The sequence below is a fragment of the Anabrus simplex genome, chromosome 1 (genome assembly GCF_040414725.1).
Source record: "Anabrus simplex isolate iqAnaSimp1 chromosome 1, ASM4041472v1, whole genome shotgun sequence".
In the NCBI taxonomy this organism is placed as follows: Eukaryota; Metazoa; Arthropoda; class Insecta; order Orthoptera; family Tettigoniidae; genus Anabrus; species Anabrus simplex.
In genome coordinates, this window is record NC_090265.1 from 1,376,631,702 (window position 1) to 1,376,649,412 (window position 17,711).

At 42.1% G+C, this 17,711-nt stretch overlaps 1 long non-coding RNA gene across 1 annotated transcript in view; it reads right to left on the reverse strand.

The window, feature by feature from the left end:
- Positions 1 to 567: 567 nt before the first annotated feature.
- Positions 568 to 17,711, reverse strand: part of LOC137501871 (uncharacterized) — a 71,532-nt gene continuing 54,388 nt past the window's right edge. Inside the window, exon 3 of the long non-coding RNA XR_011018663.1 lies at positions 568 to 597. This is a non-coding gene — a long non-coding RNA (uncharacterized lncRNA). The remainder of the gene's footprint in view (positions 598 to 17,711) is intronic.

The following is a 17,711-nucleotide window of genomic DNA, read 5'->3' on the forward strand; positions in this document are numbered from 1 at the left end:
ATAGGAAAGGGCTAGGAGTAGGAAGGAATCAGCCGTACAGCCTGATGTAAAATGGGAAACGGTGGAAAACCATCCTCAGGGCTGCCGACAGTGGGGTTCGAACACACTATCTCCCGGATGCAAGCTTACAGCTGCGCGCCCCTACGCGCACGGCCGACTCGCCCGGTATTTTTATAGTGAAAGATATGAATGAAATGTAATCTGAAACTGTATATATATATATATATATATATATATCAACGAAAGTAACCTTTAAGAATACTCATCTTAACAGTATTAACCTAGGTAACATTCTCCATAAATCTAAATTACGATAAATCGGCAAAGTCAATATATTTTCCATAAAAATGTATGCATTTCTATCGGAAATAGATAGGCCGCCAGCGCCACGTGTCGAGCTGTGTAACTACTCCGATTACTGTGCGTGGACCCGATTGTCAAGGCCGGTAAGGAGCTAGCTAGAGCGATGCATCAAGTCGGCCGTGGTTTATATATACTTGGACTGTGCTCTTCTTCTTCTTCTTCTTCTTCTTCTTTTCATCTCCTTCGATGTAATTTAATGGGCTTCGCTGAATAGCGGTTTATCCAGTCACGAACCTTATGAAGGAGACGAAAACACAAGTGATAAAATGGAGAATAGAGGAAATTAATTCTACTACTAATCGACAACACACAGGAATATCACAAGGATACAAGGTACAAAGCTTCCGCCAGAGTAACCGTTCTCGGCGACTTGCTACCACACGAACATGCCCGTGTCATCATACAAGGGCGATATAAGACAAGGGGAAATAATTAAAGGAAAGTTTTGGTTTCCGAAAGAAAATTAGATAGGGCTACAATCGTAGAGGCAAGACCAACTACAATATAACAGACCTTAATTCAGCTATGGATAATGGCTAAAATGGCGCCGAGATCGGTTTGTTGAAATGTAAACATGAGAACGTGCGTAGCGTAGCACCAGTTTAGTTCTTTCTGTTGCTTTGGTTTGATTAGGAAACGTTAGTGTAGTGATGTATTTCTTGAAATTCGGTTTTAAAACTACTTTGATATATTAGTTAATCACATATATTATATACATATATTATAATTATAATTAATATATATATATTATACAATTCCATAGAATATTGTGTACCATATTACAGCAGATACAATCACATTTAAATCAAGTGTACTTAATGCATCGGGATGATGTCATAGTTACAAATATTTTATTAGGGTGGATTAAAATATTCGAGGCTTAATATGCCAATAGAGAGGATGTCTTCCGTGTACTTCATGAGCTATTTATTCCGGATAAAGCCAAAACTCTGTGTTGGTGCCTATCCTGGTACATGTCTCAATGACTATACCTTTGGGGGTTTTAAAAGTGGCAACACCTATGGACTACATCTGCACGCTTGAAGGGAAATTTCTATCATAGTCGACAACCACTATACATCTGCACGCTTGAAGGGAAATTTCTATCATAGTCGACAATCACTACTACATCTGCATGCCTGAAGGGAAATTTCTATCATAGTCGACAACCACTATTACCTACTACGTACTGGTATCGTAACGCAAACTACACCCGTCCACATATCATTATTTTATCTGTGAAAGAATATTATATTTTGTTTGTCAAATTAGAGGACAAGGTATTAACTGAATATACTATCAGTTAAAGTACGTATTTATTTGAGTCCGTATCCCCATTTAAATCTGAAATCATTCGTAGTCATGTGTTACCATATTACTCTGTATCATATGAAGTGTTTCAGTTCACTTTTTCAATTATTTTTTCTAAAGCTTCCTCCTTCGCAATGCTCCCATATCGGCTTTCATATTTTCCCCTAAAATCTAAAAAGTTCGCATATCATCTTTTCACGCTTGTAACAACTTTTGTACTGATGGATCCAAAAATTATTGTGGTGCCGGAGCTGCCTTTTACTACGAACAAACCCAGTATGTTTAATTGTATCATTTAGCGTTACATTTTTTATATTTTTTCTGAAGAACTGCTTGCCATACGACAAACGTTAATCTACATAAAATATTCATCGATACATTCTGCCAACATATTTACTGACTCCCTCTATGTGCTCAAATAATTAAAATACAACAAGTTTACTTTCAATTGTTATGTATATCATGTAAAGCACAACCTATTTAATTTACACCAATTAGGTGTCCAAGTTACACTCATTTGGATACCTGCACATAAAAACATACCAGGTAACGAACGGGCTGATCGATTAGCCAACCTACAAACCCGACCACATTTTCTGCTCCAGCATCTGACTTCCTTTCTCTGCTAAAATCCCCAAAAAACACTCATGGCAACACCTATGGACTACATCTGCACGCTTGAAGGGAAATTTCTATCATAGTCGACAACCACTATTACCTACTACGTACTGGTATCGTAACGCAAACTACACCCGTCCACATATCATTAATATCTTAGGCCTTCGCTTTAATCATGCTCTCACTTTTACTTACCCGGCGCTACAGTCCTTGAAGGACCTGGGCCTTGTCGATCACTAGTCTCCTCCAGTCGTCTCTCGAAGCGGCCAGCGTTCTCCAGTTCCGTATTCCTAGTCATCTCAAGTCCGCCTCTACATCATCCAGCTATCGTAAACTTGGTCGTCCCACTGAGCGGCTTCCTTCGGGCTTGGTGTCTAACACCTTCCTTGGCACTCACTGTTCCTCCATTCGCTGCACATGTCCCAACCACCGTAATCTTCTAATATTTATATCTGTAGTTATTGACGGATTCTTATATAGTTCAGGCAGCTCTATTGGTCCTAATTCTCCAACCACCCTTTTCGTATACTGCACCATATATCTTCCTCAACACTTTTCGTTCCCATGCATCCAAAGTATTTCTGATTTGCTGTGTAATTGTCCATGTTTCCGATCCATACATAACTACAGGTTTTATAATCGTTCTATACACTGTCAACTTCAGCTGCCTTGAGATATTTGACGATCGTAACAAGTTATGGAAGCTATAATAGCATATGTTACCTGCCGCTATTCTTGCCTTAATCTCTACTGGTACTACATTATCTTTTGTGACTATTCCTCCCAAATACTTGAACTGATTTACTCTTTCAAACCCTTCAAACTGCTCTGCCCCCCTCCACCTGGTTTTATTTCTGGTGTTGATCATGTATTTTGTTTTCTCCAATCATGCTCTCACATCCCTCTATAAATTTCGATTTCGTCTACAACAGCATCCTCTATGTGGTTGTGGCTCATCAGATGCCGATATTAACCATCACATCTTTCAATGTCCTTTGTATAACTCCTCTCGACGCCGCCTGTACTCGAGCTTAATAACTTTAAATTATCCTCTGCCAACGTCAATTGCATGTCTGGTATACAATCCCTCCCACACAATACCCAGTATATTAAATCAGTTCTTTGATGACTCTAATATACAACTCCAGTCATACATTAGAAACATTACTTGACATCATTTCAATTGTTTCGTAATATTTTCCCTTACATTGTGTATACTTCATATTATGCATCTACTTTTTGACACGCCTTCCCTCTTACACCCCCTTTTAACCCACTACCGTCTATTGTCATCTTTCCCCCTACCCCAATCGTGTTTACACTTTCATTGACGTCATACTATCACACCGTTACGAACCTTAGATGTTTGTTTCCGACATCAACAACACTTTCCTCATTCTATCGCTTCAATATCATTTGTCCGGTTATTAATTTCCCTCAGTCCAGCGTCCCACATTCTTTCATGAATTCAACCCCTCAGTAGTTCCACTTCCCTTTCCTACTTAACCTTAAATGTTGACCTGGTTTTGTTCGTTTTGTAAAAAGTCACTGAGATGGGTCACTCTAGCGTGAAGATTAGTATACCTTGTGTCCTTCTGATTTTCCTATATATCCTAAGCATTATATAAGTAATATCACCATCAGTTGCATATATGCTACGTTTTCTAGTGAACAATTTCAAGTGCTTTGGAACCATTTTATGTGTTAACTGCACTCTCTGCACGTCCATGTCAATCAGATAATCTTGCGAACTGTTGTGTGTGTCCTCCGCCGTCTGCAAGCTCCGCAACCCGCCCAGCCTCCGATGCTTCTAGATACCATGACGCGTGGACTGCAGCGCGCTGACGTAATCGTGTGACGTCAGTCAGCATGTATAAATTGGACGACGTCTTCTCCACTGTAGGCAAGCTGCCACTGTGGATCAGTGGTAGAGTGTCGAGCCGTACCACCCCCAGCCACTGGGCCCCAATGTGGGGTGTGTCAGAGGCATGGCCATCCAGAGGCGGGGTGCCGACTGGAGCCCAGGTGCCGCAGATGCGCCGCCTCCCACTTGTCCCGCGATTGCCCCCATGGCAACGACCCTGCGTACTGCAAGTGAGCCAACTGCGGGGGGGAAACACGCGGCTAATTTCAAAAACTGTCCCAGCCGCAGGACTTTCGAAGCCGCCAATCAAGGCAAAGGGCCAAAGGGTAATAAGCGTGGCAACCCTAAAGCCCAAGCAGGCCCATCAGGCAAAGGCGCATCACGCAAAAATAAAGCAGGCCAGTCAGGCAAAAAGGACCCTTCAGGTCCTGCAGGTCCCTCAGACACAAAGGGCCAAGAACAAGGCCCTTCAGGCATGCAGCGCCCTTCAAGCGTAAGAATATTAAATTTTAAACCTCTACGGACGGTGGATGAACACAACCCCGGGCCCTCAGCCCAACCAGCCCCCACCACCGTTCAAACCAAGACCTCCAATCAGAACAAAAAGAAGGCCCAGACCCAGGCAAGAAATCAAAGGCAGGCTAAGCCCACGCAAGCACATCCCGAGCTGCCACAGGCCACCCCATACCAGCTCTACCCCCGCAGCGAACCTGCCACTAGTAAACCGGCATTCGCACCACCGCCCCCAACGCCCGCCCCCCGCACCACACCAACCACAACACCTACACAAGAACAGGCACAGCAGCCAGAAGGGAGAATGGCAGAAAAGGCGTTCAGGGAAAGGATAGAAGAAATCCTGAAGACCTTCTTCCCAAACCTGAAGCTCACGCCAGCCATAACCACTGGGGTTATGATGGCCAACATGCTGCCATTCCCCTGGCTGAAGGACCTGGTTAATGCCATTGTTGACCTCCTAACCCTAGATGGCTGAACAACCAAACGAGGACGATAATAATAATAATAATAATAATAATAATAATAATAATAATAATAATAATAATAATAATAATAATAATAATAATAACACGCAGGAGCTTCGAGTTATAATATGGAACTGCCAGGGCGTCAGGTCTAGGAAATATGAACTCGAAGCCTTCCTAGCCGGGAACACCATACATGTAGCTCTCCTAACAGAAACCTTCCTCCCACCGGGGAAGAAGTTCACCATAAGGGGCTATAAACTACACAGAAGCGACAAGGCTAATAGAGTCGGAGGGGTAGCAGTTCTGGTAAGGAAGGACATTAAACATATGGAACTAGACTTACAAGAGCTGGTCGAACTGGAGACATGCGGAATTGCCATGCCAGTGCGAGGAACACTCATCAATGTCATATCGGCATACGCCAGGCCTAGAAGCCTTAACACACAAGACATTGAAATGGTACTAGGGCTAAATCGAAACACGATCCTAGGAGGTGACCTAAATTCGAAACACGCCAGCTGGGGCTGCCTGAAACCTAACGCAGACGGCGAAAGGCTGTACACCCACATGCTATCCCAGCACTATGTGGTAACAGCCCGCAGTGAACCCACGTTCCTAGCGCCAAACGAGCAGGTCGACGTTATATTGGACATAGCCCTACTGCGAAATATTCCTCAAAGACACAGCATAAAAGTCATTAACGACCTAGGGTCGTGGCATCAACTAGTAATATTTACACTGGAAGCGAATCCGGAGGAATATGACAATAACCCCAACCACAGACTCAACTATAAAGCAGCCAAATGGGGTAAATTCGAAAGAAAACTCGATTCACTCCTACAAGGGACTGAGGACATACAAATAATAAACCCAGCCCAAAAAGATGAATCCCTAAAAACACTCATAAATGCGATCCAGGCAGCCACAACAGCGAGCATCCCGGGACTCAAACCTAGAAAACTCACTAACATCGAAATACCGGCCCACATTAAAGATCTAATACGCCAGCGTAACCGACACAAGTGCAACTGTACCCGACACCACCGCGATGAAGACCGGATACGCAAAAATGAACTCAGAGTCGAAATCGAAACCGAACTAATGGAGTATAGGTCGCGGATCTGGAATAACAAACCGAGTACGTTTGACACTAATACCAGACTGGTATGGAACTTAGCGAGATATTTCACGCGAGAACCACACGTGATCCCAACAATTAAGGGACCTAACGGACCAGTATACGAAAACCAAGATAAAGCCGAGTTGATAGCCGACTCACTGGAAGAGGCCTTTACACCCAATGACGAACCGTCAGACCCCGCCATCATTAGGCAAACAGAGGCCAAAGTAGCGGAATTCCTAGCAAACGCACCTAAGCCCGAGGTTAAGAAGACTAATATCCACGAAATTAAGTGGATAATAGATCACCTTAACCCGAAGAAGGCACCCGGCCCAGACGAGATTCAGAACAAAATACTCAAAAAGCTAACTCCGAAAGCCCTCGCACTACTCACTAAAATATACAATGCAATGTTCCAATTGCAGTATTATCCGGAACAGTTGAAGAAAGCGAGAATCCTTGTATTTGGCAAACCAGGCAAGGACAAATCAAACCCTAACAATTACCGGCCCATCAGTCTCAGTCTCCTGGACGCCCTCAGCAAACTATTCGAGAAAATACTGCTGAAAAGGCTAATAGCACATATCAAGGAAAGAGGAATTATTCGAAATGAACAATTCGGTTTTAGGAACGGCCACTCCGCCCCGCAACGAAATTAATTGCATTTAATCGGGTAAAAGATTAACCGAGTGGAGTAGCAACGCGTGTTAACTCGTTACTTGTATGCATCCGGGAGACGCATGGGTTCGAAGCTCACTATCATCTGTCCTGAGAATGGTTTTCTGCGGTTTCCCATTTTAAATTCCAGTAAAATACCGGGTCAGTTCCTATTATGAGGGCACATCCGATTCTTTCCACCTCCATACCCAATGTCATTCTACATCATTCATTTCACCTCCTGCCGTATAAGTATGCCAAACAGATTCAGATTCATCTCATTCTTGACGTAATATGACGTAATATGAAGCGGGACTCAATGTGTAGACACACCATCGCGTTACGTGAGAACAACAAAGTAGAGTTTTCTCCAAGACCAGGAACCAGGATTACGTGAGTATAGCAGTTCATGCATTCAGCGTATCACAGGTGAAGAAACAGTACCTCGAATGAACATGACGGATGAGGTGGTACGCATAAACCACCTTCGACGTTGAGGTCATGTGAGACGAATGGAGGAGGATACGCTTCCCAGGAGAGTAATGAACTCCGTCATGGATGGTAAGGGAAACAGGGGGATACCATGATGACGATGGTTGTCACTATGGAACAAACATAAGAGAATGGAATGTCAGGTTGGGAATACAAAACTTAAAGAGATAGATCATTTAATGCTCTTATGATATATGTTCTCTCAGGGTGGTAGTATAGAAAGTGCAGCAAAGCTAATACAGTGAACTCGTAATGGTCATCGAAGGTATTCTCTAAGAAAGAAGTCAGCTCCTGGATGAAACTTTCTTTACACCGATCTATTTTCATAAAAACTTCGCTGTATGGGTGAAAACGATTGGTGGTGTAAGGAAAAACTCATTCGTAAGTTGGAAGTAACAGACATAATATTTAAGACAATTATCGCTGGTACAAAGAAGTTGGAACCTGGCATGAGGGTAAGCAGAATGAAGAAATGAAGGCTAAGTTACGAATGAACTAGGTGGATGAGGTGGCACGCATAAACCAGCTTCGATTTTGCGGTCGTATCAAACGAATGGAAGAGGATAGGCTACCTACGAGAGTAATGAACACCATCATGGATGGTAAGAGAAATAGACCAAGATGGCGATGGTCAGACTAATAATTTAACGATTGATTTATTCATTTATCGCATGGCTTTCATTGCTGGGAGTGTCCGAGAATATCTTCGACCCGCCAGTTCTATAGCTTTTTGTTCCAGCACAACTTCTGGGGTTGAGCTATATGTACCACTGTGTGCGGGTGTTGCCTACCGGTATAGGTTTAATTATACGAGCTAAGAAATGAAACGAAATGACAATAGTGAAAGGACAATGAAGGGAACTACCTACGTAAATCCTTAATGGCTGGCAACAACGTATTACTTAATTGATAGCCAGTGTCCCTGTTGAAATTATTAGGATTTCTACGTATTTCTACAGCTTCCCGTATACTCCTTGACATGTAGTATCTAGTGTGGGTAAGAGCTCAAGCTTCTTTTAACACGACATCATGACCCGATGTTAGCGCGTGCTCAGCTATTGCCGACTTTTCTGGCTGGTTGAGACTAATACTTCGTTCATGTTCCTTGATACGAGTACCAATGGACCTGCATGTTTGGCCAAGGTATACCTTGCCGCAAGGACAATGAAATTCGAATGCCCAAGGTTGTAAAAGTTGGGGCAATTAGTCCTTGGTTTTATCAAGACTCTGAGGAGTTTTAGTGACGGTGCCAAACCCGATTTTTATAATTTGTTTGCGGAAGATCATGGCAATGCGAACTGTGGTGTTATGATTCTGAGGTAGGTAGGCAGTTCCCATCATTTCTTCCTTCTGAGAGATATGCTTGGTCGTTTCTCTGGGATGCAGGGCTATATGAACCTGCACATCGCTGTAACATTACCCCTGAATATGAATTTCAGTGTTTCGAGCTCCACCTGGATATTTGATTGCTCACAAATTCGTATCGCCTTATTGGTGAATGTAGTGAGAATGCCTTATTTTGTGCTGGATGGTGGTGGGAATCTGCATGAAGATAACGATTTGTGAGGGTGGGCTTAGGTTAGACGGCATATCCTAAGTAGCCGTCCGGTTTCTTTCTTGCTAGAAAATCCTAGAAAGGATGGCTTCCGTCCGACTCCATCCCCATAGTGAATTTAATTGAAGGTTGTTGTTGATTTAGGTGGTTTAGAAGTAGATGGAGTTTCTCAGAATTTTCTGTCCAGAAAACAAATGTATCATCAACATACCTCCGCCAAGTAAGTAGTTTGACGGGTCTGAAGCAATAGGCTCCTCCTGAAAATGATAAATAAAGGAATTAGCTACTACGGGCGAAAGTGACTTTATGAACAGACGGACGGGTTGGCTATGGGAAGTCCACTTAGGACATACCGTCTATCGTAATCCTATCCGTACGCTATCTTCCTGCAGATTCTCACCACCATCCAGAACAGAATCAAGGCATTTTCACAACACTCCCCAAGAGGGAAATACGAATTTGTGAGCCATCAAATATCCAGGTGGAGATGGATGAACTTAAAATCACGGTCAAGTGTAATTGTTACATCGACATGCAGATTTATAGAGCCCTGCATCGCAGAGAAACGACGAAGCAAAGCTCACAGAAGGAAGAAGTGGAGGGAACTGCCTTCACAACACCACAGATCGCACTGCCAAGGCCCTCAGCAAACACATTAAAAAACCGTGTTTGGCACAGTCACTAAAACTGCTCACAGCCTAGATAAAACTAAGGACAAATTGTACCCACCTTTACATCCTTGGGTTTACGAAATTTACTGTACTTGTGGCAAGGTAGACATTGGCCAAACATGCAGGTCCATTGATACTCGTATCAAGGAACATGAACGAAGTATTAGTCTCAACCATCCAGAAAAATCAGCAATAGCTGATCTAGCTGATCTGATCTGTCGTCGAGTCATGATGTCGTGTTACGAGATGCTCGAGCTCTTACCCACACTAGATACTACATGTCCAGGATTACACAAGAAGCTGTGGAAATACGTAGAATTCCTAACAGTTTCAACATTGACACTGGCTATCAATTACTGTAAATAATACGTGGTCTCAACCATGAAGTATTTACGTAGGTAGTTCCCTACCCTGTCCCTTCTCTATTGTTTTTTCGTTTCGGTGTTTTCCAAATTCGTACGTTTCTCATCTCCAGATATTTCATAGCAGGCTTGTGTCAATGTCATACTTTCATATATGGGTACAACTGTTATGTTATGTTATGTTATGTTATGTTATGTTATGTTATGTTATGTTATGTTATGTTATGTTCTGTTCTGTTCTGTTCTGTTCTGTTCTGTTCTGTTCTGTTCTGTTCTGTTCTGTTCTGTTATGTTATGTTATGTTATGTTATGTTATGTTATGTTATATTATGTTATGTTATGTTATGTTATGTTATGTTATGTTATGTTATGTTATGTTATGTTATGTTATGTTATGTTATGTTATGTTATGTTATGTTATGTTATGTTATGTTATGTTATGTTATGTTATGTTATGTTATGTTATGTTATGTTATGTTATGTTATGTTATGTTATGTTATGTTATGTTATGTTATGTTATGTTACAGATCTAGCCACCACCGGTTATCAAGCGAGGGAGGTTTGAGATAAGAAATACATCAAGACGAAGGCAACTCAGCCTTAATAAGGGACGACCCAATCCAGCCCCGCCCCCTGCCAGCGACAAGGGAGTGGACAGATAACCCACCCCTGATAATACCATTTAATTATACGATGTACTTGTTTTACAGGACACGAGAGCGGAAGAGAGCGGCCCGCACTCTAAAGTTTTAAATGTGTATATGTACAAATTGTTGCAGAGACAAGTGTGTTCCAACAACACCGCATAGAGGGACATCGACAGGCGGAAGAAGATAGCCCCTTGCATTACGTAAGGCTTGGCTTTAATTCCCCCCTCTCCAAAAGGAGACTTGGCACCAGGGACTGCTGGCTGCTGGGCAATGGGACGAACCGGTGGCCCAGAGCCCAGACGCTACCAGACCCGAGCCGCACCAGGCAGTGACAAGAAGGACTGATGCCTCAATAACAGAAAATGGCAAGGAAATGGTTATGTTTGCATGACACATAATCCTAACACAACTTCTGGTCTATCTCCAGCCCACATCCTTGCATGTGCTATCAAAAGTAGTCAGGTATTACATGTAGGCTCTTTCTTCTTTCTGCCTATGTGGTTTTCCCTGACCCTTCAATACCATACTTCAACACCATATACCTAACACAATCTCGCCTGGTAACGTGTCTGACATGGAAACAGGCAGATACTCCTTGTATCACTTCCCACTCTACCCAGCTATCTCTTTTCTACTTATAAATTAATAGCATGTCGGAGGCCATGTAGATTGAGTCGATGGTCACGGCGGGGGAGCGGGCTACGGGGACCCCCGTAAAAAAATCCACTGTAGGCACTCCACGGTGTCCAGCGATCAGACTACACGTACGTCAGGCACGGAGGTAACCTCTTAAAAAAGTGTATTGAACAGGTGGACTAATTCTGATCGGGAGGTCTCACCTCAGGTCATCTTCGCCTCAAGTTATCCTGCCTCCCGTATCACCGACATACGTCTTGCCTAGCATTCTGCTACTCATGAACTTTACCACAAGTTCCCTGCAAGTTCTCCAACTTCTGCCTATCATTCTGCTACCACAAACTTTACTCCAAGTTCCCTTTATAATTCTCCAAACTACAGATAGTCATCGGCTATCACAAACATTAATTCCTTCGAGCATCCTATCTTATCAAGATAGATATAATGGTACATATAAAATAACAAGTGTATAAATGTACGTATTTCTCAGACCATCAGTCAACTAGTTTATATTGTTATTTTATGTGTACAGCACTTCAAACAGCAAGTCAAATTGCGTTCATATTTGTATATACTGTGTGATTATTTACAAATCAATAAACTTTTATGTTGTGCTCTGTATACCGTGATTCTTGTATACAACATGAACAGCATTGGTGTCCTACTTTATAGGAATTGTGTGCGAGTGTATAACTAGTACAATTATTTATAAGTACTGTGTCTGGGTGACATAACGAGCCCAAATCCATTTCAAGAAGAAGAAGAAGAAGAAGAAGAAGAAGAAGAAGAACAGTACGTATTCACATTGCCAACGATTTGGGTGTCAAAGTGCTTTATGCGAAAATGCATATGTTACCAGAGAAATTCTCCTATTTATTATCTGAAGTGAAACAGATGTAGTGTAGCAGTTTGGTAAATCATTATCTGGGTCATTGTTATGAAAGAATTGAAATTCGTGTCAAGGTTATGTTTTTAATAAATTTCTTGAACGATGTAGGCTATTTTATTTAAATGCGTATGGTAATAGAAAGGCCATCCGAATAAATGTATTTCTAAAACACGTATTGATTTATAGGAAGAAAAATTACGGTCTGGAATAATTTACCAAGGTTTCCTCCTTCTATATCTAAACCAATTCAATAAATTACCAACTGATTTGAAATCATTTAAGAAAAGACTAGGTGAACAATTGATACGTAATGAGCCACTTGGACGAAAGCCCTAAATTCAAATCATTGATTGATTGATTGATTGATTGATTGATTGATTGATTGATTGATTGATTGATTGATTGATTGATTGATTGATTGATTGATTGATGTAAAGGTGGTACGTATGATAGAATTGCGAAGGGCAGTTCCTCGTTCCTGATAGTATCGTATGAGTAAGGATAATTTGGGAAGGAGGGGTGGGAGGTGAATGAGAGAGTCCTGAGTATATATTTGGAGGCAAGCAATTTTCCCCTCAAATATAATGGAAATTCCACAACCTCAACCAAGGTCGCGTTATTGGGGGAAGATTGCAGAGCCCCGATACATAGTTTAATAGACTGTGCCTGAAGCGAGTCCAATCTAGGAAGCTTCGTAGTAGCTGCATATCAATGAAACTTGAGCCATAATCAAACATCGAACGAAATATGTTTTGATACAACAGTAGCATGGTACTTCGATCGGATCCCTAAGACCTGTGCCTTAAGGCAAAAATATTTTTCTCGTCAGAGATCGCCCTGCAAGGTATTGAATGTGAAAGTGCCATAATAATATCCTGTCGAGGTGAATGCCTAAGTATTTACTCGACGGGAAAATCGGGATCGAAAAACCTTGAAAGAGGATAAGTGGGTAAGCAGTACGCTGGGACCAAGAGAAAATAACCGCTTAGCATTTTTCGCAGGCCACTTCTAAGTGATGATCTTGAAGGCAAGTAGCCAAATCCAGGAGAGTCGTGTGTAAGGAAGCGTAGATTGCTTCGATAGACGGAAAACTAAGATAAATAACGAGGTCGTCGGCAAAATGTATCAAACGAGCCCGTTATAATTTTCTCAAGGGCCAGCGAATAGAGGGTAAATAAAATAGGACAGAGATTATCCCCTTAAGGCAGTCGCGTAGACGTCATTCGTGCCTTGATATGAGGGAAATGTTTTAACTGAAGTGTTCTGTTCGAAAACATGTTCAAGAGAAGAGTAACAAATAAGGGTGGAAAGTAGTAAAGGACACGTGGAGGTCAACGTTGACATAAGCCCCACGTAAGTCAAAAAATATAGCCGTTAAGGGTTCTTTCCGACAGCGGGCGAGACTAATGTCGGTTAACAACGAGTTAATAGCGTCAGTCGCAGAACGACCCAGTATAAATGCGAATTGGTATTTGGGAAGGAAAGAATATTCTGAGGACCATTTGAGGCGTTCAAGAAGAATTATTTGGAAAAATTTCCGTAGACATTGTGCAAGGTAAATGCCCCGGTAACCCTCAGGAAGGAGAGGGTTTTTACCTGGTTTTAAGGGGAACCAATAAAATTCGTTCCATGTAGGAGGAATCTGAGCAGATTCGAGGCAACGATTGAAAATATGTAGTAAGGGCTGTCGCGCAAATGTATGAAGTTGTTTTAATACCGAGTACGATATATCAACCGGGCCGGGGGCCGATGTGCGGGACTTTTGAATAGCCAGATTTAATTCGGATATATCCACGGGACAAAGGAGCGAAGAAAATTTGTTGGAAATAGGAGGGATATGGAAGCTATACAGCGGGCAGACAAAATTCGGGTTAGTCAATGAAAGAAAAGCATTATAGCCGCCATATTGTATTGAACAGTAAATGGTGTGCGAATAAAATGTTTTGACCGGTGTGCAATCGCTCTCCAGATGTGTTTTGACGGTTATTGTCTATTAAGGGAGGAAATAAAGGATTTCCAAGCCAGACGGCCACCAGTACTTTATAATGTATGTATGCTTGGAAAGTTCCAAATCGTCGAAAGGAGCGAAGTGCTGCTTTCCTTTGTGAAATTAAAGTAGCACACTCAGCATCGGCGTGCGTAGTGGATAGTTTTGGGAGCAAAAAAGTGGCCTTATAGAATGGTACAGGTCTAAGTACTTAGTGTTTATGGAAGTAAAGGTAGTATAGGCCACCTGTTAATCGTCAATACCAGGTAACTCATTCACCAAAAACTGTTGAAACTGGGTAGAATTAAAGTGCAGCATTCTCCTACCCACTTTGACTTCGGCTGGATGACTATCAGCAAGGACAATAAGTATGGGGAAATGATCACTCTAGTGGGTGTTCTTTATTACCTCCCATTCAACTCTGTGTGCCTGGTCACTAGTACATAATGTTCAATCAACCGCACTTTTCTTTTGAAAAGGTGACATCACCCGAGTGGACGAACCGTCATTTAAGATTCGGAAATTATATAGTGCTGTTAATTTAACTACCGTATCTTATTCCCTTTAGGACAAGAGACCTCGCATCCCAAGCTATGATTGTGAAAATTCAAGTCCCCCGCCCGAGGATAAAAGGGCGCAGAAGTTGTGAGAAAAAATGTGTCCAATTAGAATATGAGCCTTCAATTTTCGGTGGGCAGTAGAGAGAAGCACATGAAAGTTTGAAACAGTGATTGCGACCACTTGTGTACCAGGGATTCTGTATGGCAAAGGTGTAGAATGGAACTGTAGTTGGGTGGAGACCAAAATTCGGGCCCCATCATAACCATAGTTATTTTGTCGAAGACAAATATAGTTCGGAATACGTTTGGCTGGAGCCAGACAAGTTTCGCTGAGCAAAATTATGTGCGGTTTATAGGAATCAATAAGTAAAAAAAGTTCGTGTCGATAACTTAAAAAACTATGTGCATTCCACTGTAGAATAACCATAATTTGAGAACAGACTGAGCGAAGGAGTGAAGAAGTGACATGATTTTCTCCTGCTTGGTTAGACGCATCTTAGACCATTTCAAGTCATTTTCCGCTGCCCGAGTACATGCTGATTACCGTCCTAGGAAGAACCGGTGTGCGAGTCAGAGAGACGGAAGATATGGAAGTAAGTTCACTCCTGGAGGAGGAAGGCATGTGGAGAATCTCACGGTATCCCCGTACATCGAATCCTGGGAAGGATGGTGTTTAGGCGCTGATGATTGGAAACCGCCGTGAATGTTCTTCTCCTTGACGGGGAGATCGTGGAACTTGAGAAGTAGTTCGCGGTAGAGGGGGGAATTGTTGTGGGGACATGAGCAGGTAAAATCGATTTTCGAATGGGGCAAAAAAAGACTCCGAAGGTGAAGTAGTCAATTCTATAGCAAGCTTTTTCTTCAATTCCTGTTGTAGTTTATGCTCGGGGCAGTGAATGGAGCCGACTTGATGGTCCCCAGAACAGTTGAAACATAATCGCCGAGAATCAGTGCACTCGTGTGTCTCGTGATTTTGTGTGTAATGTGAACATCTAGGGCTTTGAGCTCGACAATTTTTCCTAGTGTGACCATGCCGTTGATATTTACGGCATATTGTGGGTTGGAAAACAAAGGGTTCAACTGGGGGTTGAACCCTGTAAATAGAAACATATGGAAGTATTGTCTGGCTGCGAAATGTTATCTTAATCCTTCCTGTGGGGACATAGGCGACCTTGCCATCCTGCATGGAACGCATGTTCATACGCTGAGCTCCAACTATAGGTACAGACGATTCAGCGTATTAGCAAATTTCCTCTTCTGTCAAGTCCCTATCCACCCCTCTGATCACTCGAAAGTTATAGATACAAGCAGAAGGAATAACAGCTTTAAGGTACTTTTACTGTAAAATTGGATTGGACAGAAAAATAATGGCCTTGGTACGGGAGTGAAATTCAATTTGAAGTCTATGTGTACCTCTTCGAGAGATTTGGGTAACACCAACAAATTTCCGTTGATAAAAAAGTTTGCTTAGGGCCATGGGATGCATACTAGCCACTTTTTTGTCGTTAAGAGATTTCACAAAGACGATATATGGGCCGGTATGGTGTGCAGCGTATAACTTGGCTTCCGATTCAATAGCAGAAGGCCCGTTATTGTTAGTTGGGACAGGTTACGGTCAGTTAGTGAGGGATCAGTAAGAACGAGAGTCTCCTCCATGGGTATTTCTTTGTCAACTACAACTGTCTCCTCCTCCATATTATTAACCCCACTCGACTCCGCCATGAGGCCAGGTGTGAGGGAGAAAATCAACACATAGGTCAACTACTAGTCTGACTCACCACTCCCAACGAACAGATAGTAAAAATAAAACACAACACCAGTCCGAACACGAATTGCACAACACTCACAGAAAACCGCTAGCACCTCGGTTCACCACGTCCGTTCACCACCGGTAATCAGCACGAACCTTGGACTCTGCACAGTCGTTACCCAGGCCGGGAAATACAGCACACTAGACTCGGCCTTGAGATACTTCCGACAAGCGCCGCTAGAGCTCTCTTTACTGAGCTGTCTCGCCCACTCTTTGCAGCAAGTTCCAGTACGAAAACCTATAAAAATTCATTAACACCAGCAACTTCAGAAGACACCAAACATAGGTGAGATAAAAATAGACCAAGAGCAGTTGTATGACTTACATTCTAAAACGTTTTCTTACATTTTGCTTAAAGGAAATAAGTAATTCACAAAAGAAGCAGAGAAGTCTATTAGCGAGTTTGTCACTTCTTCTTTTCTCTAATTCTTCCTCAGTGTACCGATAAACTGATCGGGATTGCGGCCATAAATAATTTTTGGCTTTACTCAACATCTTATAAATTTTCAGCTATCCTACATTTTCCTCCATACATCTGATGTTGCGACATTCGTATTGAAGCCGCTGTTTGGAGAGCGATGTTATGCCCGTTCCGCCATTAGAAACTCCTATATAATTTTCAGCATCTTCTGATATGGTACAGGTAGGCAGCGCAAGGAACTCAAATCTGTAGATGGTAGGTGCTTTCCTATGCCAGAGGACGCATATTTTTAGCGTTGTTTCTCCGTATTTCACTTTTTCATCCCATAAGGTTCAGTTTGTTCTAATAGGAAATGAAGCTAGTAAATAATCACTTGTACCATTTTCAAGTTGGTTTACTTTTTGGTCAAGTTTAGATACCTTAAATCATTTTTCTGATTTCATTACCGTATCCTGCTTCTCAACATAAAGACCATTTTCCGTAATCTGGCATTTGAAATCTCATCAATATATATTTAGATTTAACACAGACACTCGTAGCCTTCCCTTGACATAGAAACGAGACTTTTAGGTACTTATTTTTTGTTTGTGGGTGACGTAGATCAGTTATATGCTGAATATATGGTATGTTCATCGTTATCTGAATTAGAAATTTTACTAAATGTTGATCTCTATACAGCCCTTGGAGCTGGAGCCTTCCTGCGTTTGACACTTTTCTGTTGTGAACAGGATATATAATATAAACAGAAGGAACTTCGTTGG